This window comes from Ambystoma mexicanum, chromosome 3q, assembly GCF_040938575.1.
Source record: "Ambystoma mexicanum isolate Mex_15411 chromosome 3q, UKY_AmexF1_1, whole genome shotgun sequence".
In the NCBI taxonomy this organism is placed as follows: Eukaryota; Metazoa; Chordata; class Amphibia; order Caudata; family Ambystomatidae; genus Ambystoma; species Ambystoma mexicanum.
The window spans coordinates 1,275,332,000-1,275,345,429 of NC_090926.1; positions in this window are offsets into that span (position 1 = coordinate 1,275,332,000).

Below are 13,430 nucleotides of genomic sequence, written 5' to 3' on the forward strand. Positions count from 1 at the left end.
TGTGGTGCTGCAGATGCTGACTTCGTGTAAGCTGGGAAAAGGTACCTTTTGACAGATTCAAAACTGCAGCAGTAAACATGTGAAAATATACTATGAAAGGATAAGCATGTGAAAAGTACCAAGGAGGAATGAGGCCTGACATTTTAAGAAATAAAGTGAAGTGACAGATTGCGTTTATCAGGAATAAAGAGACTTAATTTTCTTCATAAAAAAATGACAGCCTGTAAAGAGAAAGGCCTATTTCATGTTCATAATTAATCTACCTCTGTTCTAATATAGTAGAAAGAAAGATTGTATTTTAAACCACATGCCCAGATATAATGCTAAAATATTACATGTAAGCACATCTTGTCAATTTAAAGCTGTATTTTCTGAGGTATGGAGGCAGATGGTGTTTTGTGAAAGGTCTGTGCCTTTGACAATTTGAACTGAAGATCTTCGGCTGGCCCTCCAAGGAGAAGCAGGCCTGGTTTTCATATATAAATGCAAAGAATATACAGAGAATTAGATCTGAATTGTGGGATTTGCAGATAACACAGCCAGCAGAAATGTGTATTTTAATTTATTTTTACATTTATAAAGCTCACAAGCAGAGCTCAGGCATTGTGGCGCTATTACAAGAAGGCTTACTTAGTTCCATGAAACAGAAGAAAGGACATATTAACAAGACCGCCTGTCTGTGGTTCATGGTTACAGGGAACCTTTTACCAGACAGGTGATGGTAATCGTGACATTGTTACAATGTGGTTGGGCTCTTCCGTTCAAATGTTCTTACATGAAACAGAGGGAACAACAGCTTGACAGGAACGTCGGGAACTTTAAAGTCAGGTCCACCCATTAACTGTTCATTAGTGGCCAATGGAAATTACCTTTTCAGGGCTAACTTGACCTCAGGAAATGGCTTCAGAGCTACTAATGGATGATCAAACATTGTGTATGTAACAGATTTCTGAAAAGCAGATGTTTGGGTCAGGTGACGATGGAGAAATACAGCCTAAGAATTGGTGGGGGCTGATGTGAAACTGAGGGACACCTGGGATGCCTTGCCTCTGACTAACATTGAATACATTTTCTTGAATAAAGTGTGCATCATACGTCCCAGTGAGCTCATCCCAGTCTCATATTCAAGGGGATAAAAAGCCTGTCAGTACCATGTAAAAACGAATTTTGTGTGATGGATACAACTTCAGTTATGAAGATAATTAGGATTCTGGCCTTCCCATAATTCAGAGGGTTTAGAAAGTTGGTGGGATGATAGGTTATGGAAGTAAGGTTTGAATCAGGAAGGGTCAGATTTGTGACTATTTCGGCTCAGGAGTAAATTGATAAAAATGGTAGCTCCTCCCAGGAGGGGCATGCCAAGATATGATTAGTATTTTCCAACTCGCAATAAAATATAGAACTCAAAAACATATATTTGCTGGGAATTATCTGAAGAATTAGGGTGGCTGTCATGTTATATTTTAAAGACACTAAAGAAGTTATACCTACTTGTCATTTTGGGATGATGAATCTGTCTCCTCCCTCAGCCTCCATCATTCACATCCCCTAACTCATTGTCCTGTTAGCAGGCAGTGGGTGTATTGGGGGGAGGGAGAGGGAGTGAGCTTGCCAGGGGTGTTGCTATGTTTGTAAACGATCTGGGGCTATGCTAATGTCAGTACTGTCAGGACTCGGGGCTAGCTAGCCTTTTTGGTTTTAGCCTGTGAGCTTCTATCCAGGGCTACAACCAAAAGACCCCCTCTGCCCCCCCACCCCTAGCAACACCTCTGGAGCTGGCCAATGCATAGCATGCAGATTTTTATAATAATGGAGTGTCACCAGCCCTATAAGAGACCAGTTTTCTATCTGAGAGGGACTTACGGGCTCATCTTTCTTTGACTTTCCAACTCTTGGGACCTTTCTTTGGACTTCTGATTTTTCCCTCGACTTAACCACTCTATTGCTGGGCCTTAAACATTGCATGGGAGATGGAGACTAGGAAATCTAGAGGCTAGCTGGGATTGCCATTTGAGGGGAAATCTGGGTGTCTGGGTGCTAGGGACTACCCTTGAACGAAGCCTTTGACCAGATCTGTGTTGTCCTCTTAGGAGCCCTGCTGTTTCCCTGGATGCCCCAGAGCCAAAGGCTCCCATGTAAATAGATTAATCTGAATGCCAACAAAAGTGTGGTGAGGAATCTGCCTGCCTTAATCTCCATCTCGCAAAGTGTGCAGGAGGGTGGAACTGGGGAGCCCCTTGGCACATTTTACTAAATCCAACTCAAATTAATTCCACTATAGAAAATCACACTATACATTTAAATTGAATGGTGCAAGGAACTGTCTGCCTTACTCCTTTCCATTAAATTGTGGGGAGGGAGGAAGCTGCGTAGATCCTTAACGCAGTGTATTAAAGTTAAATCAACTCATTCCCATATAGAAAATCACGGGATGAGTGTTGTTAGAATTCGAAACTAACAATGTTCATGCCCAGTGTGTTAGAGCCGGTATAGATAATGAAGTACTTGGGTGACTCTACCTTTCTGAAACCCATGTCTCCTGTACAGAAGGGGGGTGCCCATAATCCCAAAATAAGTAACCTTTAAACGCTGCCATTCCAGTGAATGTAGACTGTGCAAAACGAAATTTCACATTTATTTACATGCATCCCAAAATGATTTTCTCAAAGCCCTGCAGATCATGCAAATAAAAAGCCCAAAACAATTTTCCCATTGAGTTCCTTTCCTAAACTTTGCCTTTCAAATAAAAAACCAAAACGATTTTCTTTTTCATTGTGTCTATTTGTCATTCACTGCCTTTAAATAAAAAGCCAAAACGATGTTACTACTGTATTCCCACTCCCTGTACCTTGCCTTTAACTTAAGGGGTCATATATAACTCATGCCTGGGCTGGAGTATGCTGGGAGATAAGAGCTTGATAGTAGACTAAGCAATCACTGGGGGAATTATATCATTTGTGGGTGAAATTGCAAGACATCTGATGAAAAGTGATAACTCTCCATCTCTAAATTGTATATGTGTGTGTGTGTAGTGTCTGTAAGTTCATTAGAAATATAAGTCAGTCAATTGGTGCAAGTCATTTGAAATTGTGACATTGTATTGTGCCACAGCGATGGTGGCTGATGTTTTGGTTGCTATAACATTTTGTCAAACCTTACATAAATATATATTCTTACTATACACCGGCCTGGTTCCTAGCTCATTGCTGGTACAGAGAGTATTTGTTGGGGTGGTGCTAGACGGGTTGAAGAACACACTATAGTTTAATCTGTATTAGCGATTGGGTGCGCGTCTCTTTGCTTGGAGGGATTGAACTTCGTGAGTTGAGAGTGACCGCCTAATTAATTGTGACAGTTTCTTCTTTTCAACTCACAATATAAAAGCTTAATAGGTTAGTTTCAATGGACATAATGTTACTGCCACTTCTAAAGGATCTTCTTGAAGAAATCACTTTAAGATACACACGATCAGTATTTAAAGTGTTAAAGCTATTTTTCTTCAGCTTTATCTTCAAATGTGTTCAGATCAACGTTTTCACGTACACGCAAGTGATACATTTGTTGCACTCCATTGTCTGACAATCATGAGTGGGAGTTCATTCAGTTTCACCCTTCCGTGAGTGACTACTTCTGCTACTGTTGCCTGCCTCATTAACCCGCACGGGATGAGAATGCTCGGCAACACTCACAGGCTCCTCTTTGATCCCGTCACAGGCCGCAGGATTTCTAATATGTTGGGTTGCCCGATTGGACACCCTTCCCTTCTGAAGTTGTCTTTGGTCAGGCCCCACATGCATGCTGTTCGGCTCACTACAACCCTTTGGAGAACCCCATCATCCAGGCACGGTCTGCTGCACGCTTCTCGTGCAAAATCTCTGCATTCAGGTTCACACAGGGAAAGCCTTTTGTTTCTCACGCTTTCCGCTGCACAACTTCTGCTCTTCAGACTTTGGTGGAAAAGGACCCTTGCAGGACTGGCAACTGGAATTTTTTTCAAGACAGTCCTGGCACCCTTTCTTGCCTCCCACTTCTGGTGGATCTGCCAGCAACGTGCACGCCTCTGCCACAGAGGCGTGCACAGAGTAGGGCCTGAGCGGTCAAGGCCCACCCAAAATGTGTAAATGTACACTCAGCAGCACTGTGTGGGCATTTACAGATGTTAATGTCACTGCGTTGGACCCAACTACATTAGCTTCAGGGCCCGCCTCCTAGACAATCCTTGCTACAGCTCTGCTCTGCCGCTTTTTCCTTCAGCCACAACTGATTTTGCTGCTCCATCTCCAACGGCAGCAACTGCTGCTACTAATAGCCTGCACTTGAGAAGGCCTTTTAAGCCTCTAAGCCTACCTCAGCTGTGGGCTGTTAGGCTCAATTGCCTGACCTTTACTGCAGCATTGCTCTACAGCACTCTTCCTTGTCTCAGTACTTCTAGGATTATGGGACTTGAAGTCCCAATTAACATTAGATGTTTTCTTATGTCTTCTGCTTGGCAATAAGCCATGAAAAGTGTGAGATTATGGGGAAAATTAAACAAGGGGTTTTCCCAATCTTCCTGACCTGTCGCCCCATGCCTTGTGATCCTACCACAGAACACCACCCCAGGGTCCGGATCATGAAGGGTCTGCCTTTCCCTGGCCACACAAGAAGGGTCCCAGGCCAGATGTTGGGGGGATTCCTTGCTGACTCATTACAATACACAAGGCCCAAGTATTTGCTGAATTCATGACTGTAAATGTAAAACACAACATGCAAACACCAAACCTGTTGGCTTTGCCAATGTTTTTTCCTTGATTGGTAATTGCAAATCTCACACCTCGGCGTATAGTCCATCCACATGCCAGATAAACTGTTAGCATTCCAACCCCAAACATTTCGGGGAGCAGTGGGTGGGTGTAGCAGTATTTGCGAGCAGCCATGGCAAAGGCCTGCTAGAAGGTGATAAGGCCCAGCTTTTCTGTCCTATATGTGCACTGGGGCTGCCCTGTGAATCAGAGGAATAGAATCCCGGCAAGGCATACCCCGCCTGCCAACCTTCTAGGCTGGAGCGCTTGCCAGGTCCCACCTATCTGGGCCATAGTTTGTGGCGAGGCGAGATGCTGCAGGCCTTTTGCTGTTTGCATGTCGGGCTCAGACTGAAGGCATTTAAACATATAGGGCCTCATTACACAGAAGGCGGTAACGGTGACCGTTAACCATTACCGCCTTACTACGAGGTCCCTTAGCGGGTTGGTGCTTTAACGCCTGCTTTTTGCAGGTGTTAAAAACCAACCCGCTAAGGGACCTCGGAGCTAATTACGGCACCGCAAAATTGTGGTGCCGTAATTAGCGCCTTCCCCATTCCCATAGAGCCCTATGGGGCAGAAATGGGAATGGGGAAGGGCAATGGCGGAAGGGGGATTTACCGCCCCACCAACCTTGGAATGGGGCGGTAAATCTCCTTTCCGCCAAGGCGGTGCCGGTAATTTACCGGCATGGTCCAGGGTGCTAATAGCGCCATGGTTAACCGCCATCCGTGTAATGAGGCCCATAGACAGACTAGTAAACGAACGCTAGCGAGAGCCAGAGAGGGAAAAACGGAAGAAAAACTTCCGAGGATGCAAGTGCGTCCGGCCCCGATCGTGTGGAGAAAAGGACTGATGGGCGATGCGGGGGGCGGAGCCAAGATGGGCGGGATTACGGCCGCCTGCCGGGCCCTGCGCAGGAAAGAGAGGAGGGACACATTTTTGAAAAAAATGTGGATACTTTTTACAAAGTGCTCTGGTCCCGTCCCACAGGACTGAGAGATGTCCCATAAGTATGGAGGAAAGGGGACAGGACGTAGGAGTAAGAACATATCTCTGCAGCCAGATGCAACGACCACTGGCTCCCAGTCCAAGACTGTATCAGATTCAAAACCCTCTCCATCACGCACAAGTGCCTCCATAACACAGCACCAAAGTACCTCGTCACCAAAATCTCCACCTTTCACTCTAACAGACCTACCAGAGCATCAACATCTCACCTCCTTACCACATCAACATTCAAAAGAGCCAAAGCAGGGGACCGAAGTTTCCTGGTCATGGTGACACAACAGTGGGACACCTTACCTCCCAACATCAGATATGAACCATCACACTCGGCCTTGAGCAACAAACTCAAAACCTGGCTATTCAAACAAAGTCTTTGAAATGGTGCTACCTACTCCACCTACTATGGCATATCTGCAATCTGTCTGTAATGTATGACGCATTATATGTCCATTTCAAACCACTCTGCAACCAGTGCCCAGATACCCACCGGGTTTGGTGCGCTCTACAAATGAAAACTAAATAAATAAAATAGCAGTTCTTTGGGTCTGTACACATCTTCACATCTATCTCTATGGGTGGATGTTCAAAGCCAAAACCGACCACAAGTCTCTGATTCCAATTTTCACTGGGTCATCAGCACACCCACAAGCCAGAATTAGGAAATGGCTGCTATACCTCCAACAATACGAGTTTGAAATGGCATACCAGGCAGGAGCCGACAGTCCGGTGGATTTCCTATCCAGGCAACCAAGAGCTGCAACACTGCGAGGTGGATGAGTCAGAAGAGACGGAAGAACACATTTGTCAGATCCTCAAAACCATGAAACCTAAGGCTGTCAACATTGCCGACATCGTGGAGGCTACACAACCCGACCCGTGTTGTGACATTGTAAAGAACACAATAATGGTGGGAGAATGGAAGTCATTCCTTCGCCACGTGCACAATCGCACTCCAGCGGCAAAGTCCTTCCTCACAGGGATGTTCCCGGTACGGCCGAAACTATCAGTTATCAGCGAGGGACTAATTCTGAGGGGCACATGCATAGTAATCCCCATCAGTCTACAAGACAGGATTGTCACACTAGCTCACGAAGGACATCAAGGAATGGTCAGAACAAAGGCTAGAATATGACACTGAGTGTGGTTCCCCCAAATGGATGCTAAAATGGAAGAAACCATTACAGCCTGCCACCCTTGCCAAATAACGGAGGCACTGCCAAACCCTGAACCTATCCAGTCAGAGGAGCGAGGGACATCAACGTGGGAAGCCATTAGCATTGACTTCTACACGGTACAAGAAGGGACATACTTGCTGGTGGCTATTGACGAATACTCGCTGTACCCAGAGGTGGAAATAATATCCTCAACGGCAGCAGACATGGTGATCCCGTTACTCGAAAAAATGTTTGCCACACACGGACTGCCAAGGTATGTCAGAAGCAACAAAGGACCTCCCTTCCAAGGGATGGAGCTAAAGAAGTACATGGATGATCTGCACATCCGGTACCACCACATCATGCCAGGTGGCCGCAAGCGAACACGGACATGGAGAGATTTATGAGGTCGCTTAACAAAGTCCTACACATATCCAGAGCCCAAACAGCCCATGGCGAGTCGACCAGTACCGAATTCTACGAAACTACAGAGTGACCCCCCACAGCTCCACAAGCAATCCCCCCACCAGACCTTATGTATGGAACAATGGTAAATTCATCCATACCACATTCACCCAACAAGAGTGTGGAGGATCTCAACAGCGAATGCACACAAGCCAAGAGAGTAGCGAGAAAGAAACACATGAGCATCAGGGGAAAAGCAAGATAATCAAAGCACAAGGTTGGCGGCCAGATACTGGTGTTACGTAACCCCACAAAATCGAAGTTAGAAACCTGCTATGACCACACCATGGAGGGTAATCACAACGGAGGGAACGATAGTGACAGCGAGCCGCGGGCAAAAGACCATTGCCAGAAACACTTCTTGGTTCAAAGAGGTACCAGAAGAGATGGGGACAGATGGCGAGAGACACCCGTGCGAGGATGGGGAACACACACGGCACACCCGGAGACAAAGTACTGAGGTGGACATTATACAAGGCCGTGATCCAGAGAACTGTTGGAAGGTGATGAAGCCCCTCAAGTTGAAGGTGAGCTGGTAGGGGAGGAGAATCAGAGACAAATGCCTCGGCAGCGGTCCAGTGGGTACAACCTGAGGACAGCCCCGCTGGCCCCCAGGAAGCTGAGACTATGGGCCTCCTTACACGGTAGGCGGTAAGGGTTAACGGTCACCGGTAAGGGTACCGGTGACCGTTAACCCTTACCGCCTTATTACGAGGTCCCTTTGCGGGTTGGTACTTTAACACCTGCTTTTAGCAGGCGTTAAAAAACGAACCCGCAAAGGGACCTTGGTGCTAATTACGGTACCGCAATTTGCGGTACCGTAATTAGCACCTTCCCCAATCCAAATATATCCTATGGGGGCAAAAATGGGAAAGGGGAAGGGCCTTGGTGAATGGGGAATTACCGCCCCCGCTCACCTTGGAGTAGGGCGGTAAAATACCGGCAGCAACCATGGCCCTAATAGCGCCATGGTTATCGCCTTCGTGTAATGAGACCCTATGAGTGGTGAAAACCCAGGGGGCTATGTTGAGTTTCATGTTTGGGTGAACGTACCTGTGCAGGACTAGATAGCACAGGGAACAGTGTGTGTGTTTGGTTCATGTTTTGTTAATTGGGATAAAGGAGGAATGTTATATCCGCCTCATGTCCTGCATGCGGGGTGACATGAGGCATTATAAAGAAACCGCCCTGCTGGAAAGCGGCAGTTCGGGGAGTGATCAAGCAACTGGAGTTAGTGTGTTTCTTAGCTCTGAGTCGCGCACCCAGAGGCCTACATGCCTGGACCAGCACGATCCCGCTCCCCACCGGCAGCACCGGCTGGGGACTTTACAGTCACCTCAGACAGGGAAGCAGTAACAGGCACTAGCTGGGTGGAATGCAGATTACTGGCTACCAACCTTATTATCATCAGACGTTAAGGAAGCCAATTGGCAGTAGCAGAATGCTTACTCCTGCAGACTGCAGCAGACTACACTCTGCTGCTCAGCACTCCGTATGCTGCTCTGTGCTGGGGATCAACTTTTACGGATCCGGCAGTGTCGTTGAAAAAAGCTTCCCCCCAGTCCTACCATCCGTTCCGCTCCACGCCGTAAAACATTGTAGTCACCAACAGCAGACTACACTCTTCTCAGCTCTCGCACACCTTTGAATGCGAGCCTCATCGAAGTCACACATCTCTGAAAGCAGGCCACAGTGAACTCACACATCTCTGAATGCAGGCCTCAGTGAACTCACACACCTCTGAAAGTAGTCTTCTATAGTCATGCCAATATAAATCCAAGGCTCAGCGAACTCACACATCTCAGAATGCAGGCCTCGGTGAACTCACACATCTCTGAATGCAGGCCTCAGTGAACTCACACACCTCTAAAAGTAGTCTTCTATAGTCATGCCAATATAAATCCAAGGCTCAGCGAACTCACACATCTCCGAAAGCTGGCCACAGTGAACTCACACATCTCTGAATACAGAAATCAGTGAACTCACACACCTCTAAAAGTAGTCTTCTATAGTCATGCCAATATAAATCCAAGGCTCAGCGAACTCACACATCTCAGAATGCAGGCCTCGGAGAAATCACACATCTATGAATGCAGGCCTCAGTGAACGCATACATCTTGAAAGCAGGCTTCGGTGGTCATGCTGATCCGAATGCATGCCTCAGTGAACTCACACTCCTCAGCATGCAGGCCTCATAGAACTGGCTTCTGTAGTCATGTCGATCTGAAAGCAAGCCACAATGTACTCACATATCTCTGAATGTATGCTTCTGTAGTCATGGCAATCTGAATGCAGGCCTCGGTGAACTCACACATCTCAGAATGTATGCTTCTGTAGTCATGGCAATCTGAATGCAGGCCTCGGTGAACTCACACATCTCAGAATGCAGACCTTAATGAATTCACACATCTCAGAATGCAGGCCTCGGTGAACTCACACATCTCAGAATGCAGGCCTCGGTGAACTCACACATCTCAGAATGCAGGCCTTAATGAATTCACACATCTCAGAATGCAGGCCTCGGTGAACTCACACATCTCAGAATGCAAGCCTTAATGAATTCACACATCTCAGAATGCAGGCCTCGGTGAATTCACACATCTCAGAATGCAAGCCTTAATGAATTCACACATCTCAGAATGCAGGCCTCGGTGAATTCACACATCTCAGAATGCAGGCCTCGTGAACTCACACATCTCAGAATGCAGGCCTCGGTGAACTCACACATCTCAGAATGCAGGCCTTAATGAATTCACACATCTCAGAATGCAGGCCTCGGTGAACTCACACATCTCAGAATGCAGGCCTTAATGAATTCACACATCTCAGAATGCAGGCCTCGGTGAACTCATACATCTTGAAAGCAAGCTTCGGTGGTCATGCTGATCCGAATGCATGCCTCAGTGAACTCACACGCCTCAGCATGCAGGCCTCGGAGAACTGGCTTCTGTAGTCATGTCGATCTGAAAGCAAGCCACAATGTACTCACACATCTCTGAATGTATGCTTCTGTAGTCATGGCAATCTGAATGCAGGCCTCGGTGAACTCACACATCTCAGAATGCAGGCCTTAATGAATTCACACATCTCAGAATGCAGGCCTTGGTGAACTCACACATCTCAGAATGCAGGCCTTAATGAATTCACACATCTCAGAATGCAGGCCTCGGTGAACTCACACATCTCAGAATGCAGGCCTCGGTGAACTCACACATCTCAGAATGCAGGCCTCGGTAAATTCACACATCTCAGAATGCAGGCCTCGGTGAACTCACACATCTCAGAATGCAGGCCTCGGTGAATTCACACATCTCAGAATGCAGGCCTCGGTAAATTCACACATCTCAGAATGCAGGCCTCGGTGAACTCACACATCTCAGAATGCAGGCCTCGGTGAATTCACACATCTCAGAATGCAGGCCTCGGTGAACTCACACATCTCAGAATGCAGGCCTCTGTGAATTCACACATCTCAGAATGCAGGCCTCGGTGAATTCACACATCTCAGAATGCAGGCCTCGGTGAACTCACACATCTCAGAATGCAGGCCTCAGTGAACGCATACATCTTGAAAGCAGGCTTCGGTGGTCATGCTGATCCGAATGCATGCCTCAGTGAACTCACACGCCTCAGCATGCAGGCCTCGGAGAACTGGCTTCTGTAGTCATGTCGATCTGAAAGCAAGCCACAATGTACTCACACATATCAGAATGCAGGCCTCGGTGAACTCACGCATCTCAGAATGCAGGCCCCGGTGAACTCACACCTCTCAGAATGCAGGCCCCGGTGAACTCACACATCTCAGAATGCAGGGCACAGAGAACTCACACATCTCTCTCTGAATGCAGGCTTCTGTAGTCATTTCAACATGAATGCAATGCTCAATAAACTTATGTAGCTCTACATGCATGTCTGTGTGCCTGTCTGTGCTCATTGTTGCCTCCTTTTTTTTTACCCATGGTAATTAGCCAGTATCTATCGCAAGTGCGATGCAACGCAATATGGTTTTCAGTGCACAATATGATATGTGTAACGACCCACTAGTCTTCTGAGACCCAAACGAGCGCAATGTTTGGGTTCCTCGTGTGTAGCTAAGGTAAGGGTTCATTGTTAAGGCGAAGAGATGCCAGACTGCGTCTCTGGTTAGGGTGGGCGTAGGGTTTCACTCTGGCTGTGCTGCACACACAGAAGATAGAGGCGAATCCGGAGTCCCAGGCAGGTATTTCTTTTGTGGGTGGGCGGCGCTGGGTGTGATGGGATGGTCAGGTGTTGGTCTTTGATTTGTGTGGCATGCATCTGGGTATTGTTCGGTGCTGCCGGCAGCACGCTAATACTATTAGCTAGGTTGGGTGATCGGATTTAGAGACGTTGATGCAATCCTCCTTCTCCTACCACAAACAATTCCTGGAAATGCCGCAATAGACCCGCCCCCCCCACCATCCCCCACACCCTCCGACCCCCTCCACGATAGGGGGCCGAGCAACGACTGACAGGTCTATGCAAACACACTCTGGGCAGGAAAAGCAGCCCACCAGCTCTAGAAATAACAGGATGTGCCAAACACTGCATTATGCCTGACACAGCTCAGAACCTTGCCACCGCCCCTATACTGCCAGAATCTCTTAAAGAATGTTTAGTCTTCAAATACCTCAAAGACTGGTTCAAACCAGCCCAAGCTCCCACAAGATAAAATACACACACACTGCCCATCTGCTCGCAGCGCTCTTCAGAAACACCCCTGCCAGCTAGCAAAAGCTCAAGATACAAGAACCAGGGGCTGCTGCACACACTTCCCATAAAGATGCAGTGCCTACGCCCTGGAACAGCGCTCGCCTCCAAATACTCAAGCCGGCCCCGATTCCCACTTTCCGAGCCTTGCTCAAACCCCACCTGTTCAGATCATATATGTGACCTACTCCCGCTGGTGGGAAGAGACCCCCAAACAGCTCCAAATACCGCATCTCTTCAACGCTAGAGCCAGACCACCCCTCCCAACTCATCTACCATCTACCACTGCAACCTTATAGGGAACAATGCGTCCAGATAATAGGATACAAAGCCCATCCATTGCTCTGAACTGCGGCTATGTCAGTGCAGAAATGGTTGCAAGTGTACAAGGGATCTACAGATCATGGCCTCATTACATGGAAGGCGGCACAGCCTTGGTGGAAAGGGGAATTACCGCCCTATTCCAAGGTTGGCGGGGCGGCAATTCCCCCTTCCACCATTGCTCTTCCCCATTCCCATTTTTGCCCCATAGGTCTCTATTGCAATGGGGAAGGCGCTAATTACGGTACCGCAAATTGCGGTACCGTAATTAGCTCCCTGGTCCCTTTGCGGATTGGTTTTTAACGCCTGCAAAAAGCATGCGTTAAATTCCCCAACCCGCAAAGGGACCTCGTAGTAAGGCGGTAAGGATTTACCGGTATCGGTAAAATACCGGTACCGGTAAACCCTTACCGCCATCCAGTCTTTTAAACTAGATCTTCCAGACTGTTCATCGTGTCACCGTCGCTTCACGAGGGCGGATCCCCATCCTCTTTGTTTAGAGTATTTGGGTCCAGAACACCGTTGGGACTCCTGTTTTTACTGTGACTCCCTTTCGGTCCGGGCTCTTCAACGTCGGTTGGAGCGGTGGGAGGAGGTGTTCGGTCAGACTCCTTCGCATTTTCAGGCGTTCATCGACGAGAAGAAAAAACGCCCGGTAAGTTCTTTGATTTTCAGAGCACCCCGGCCGGGGGATACCTTCCCGGGTTCCTCTCGAGCCGGGAGTGGCGTCGATTGCTCTGTAACCGGGGTTCGCCATGAGGTGCCTGTCGGGCCTAATAATTCTACCAGAGTTTTCTCCGAGGCTCTCCGTAAGGGGCCTGTGTTCACCGGAGTACAATCCGAGGCCTCTCCTGTGAGGGCTGTGTGTAGACCCAGTTCTACTGAGTCGTGGGGTACCGGAGCTTGCTCTGAGGCTGTTCTTTCGGCTTCCCTCAAAAACAAAACCGGGGTACGCCCCGAGGTCTTGGCTGGG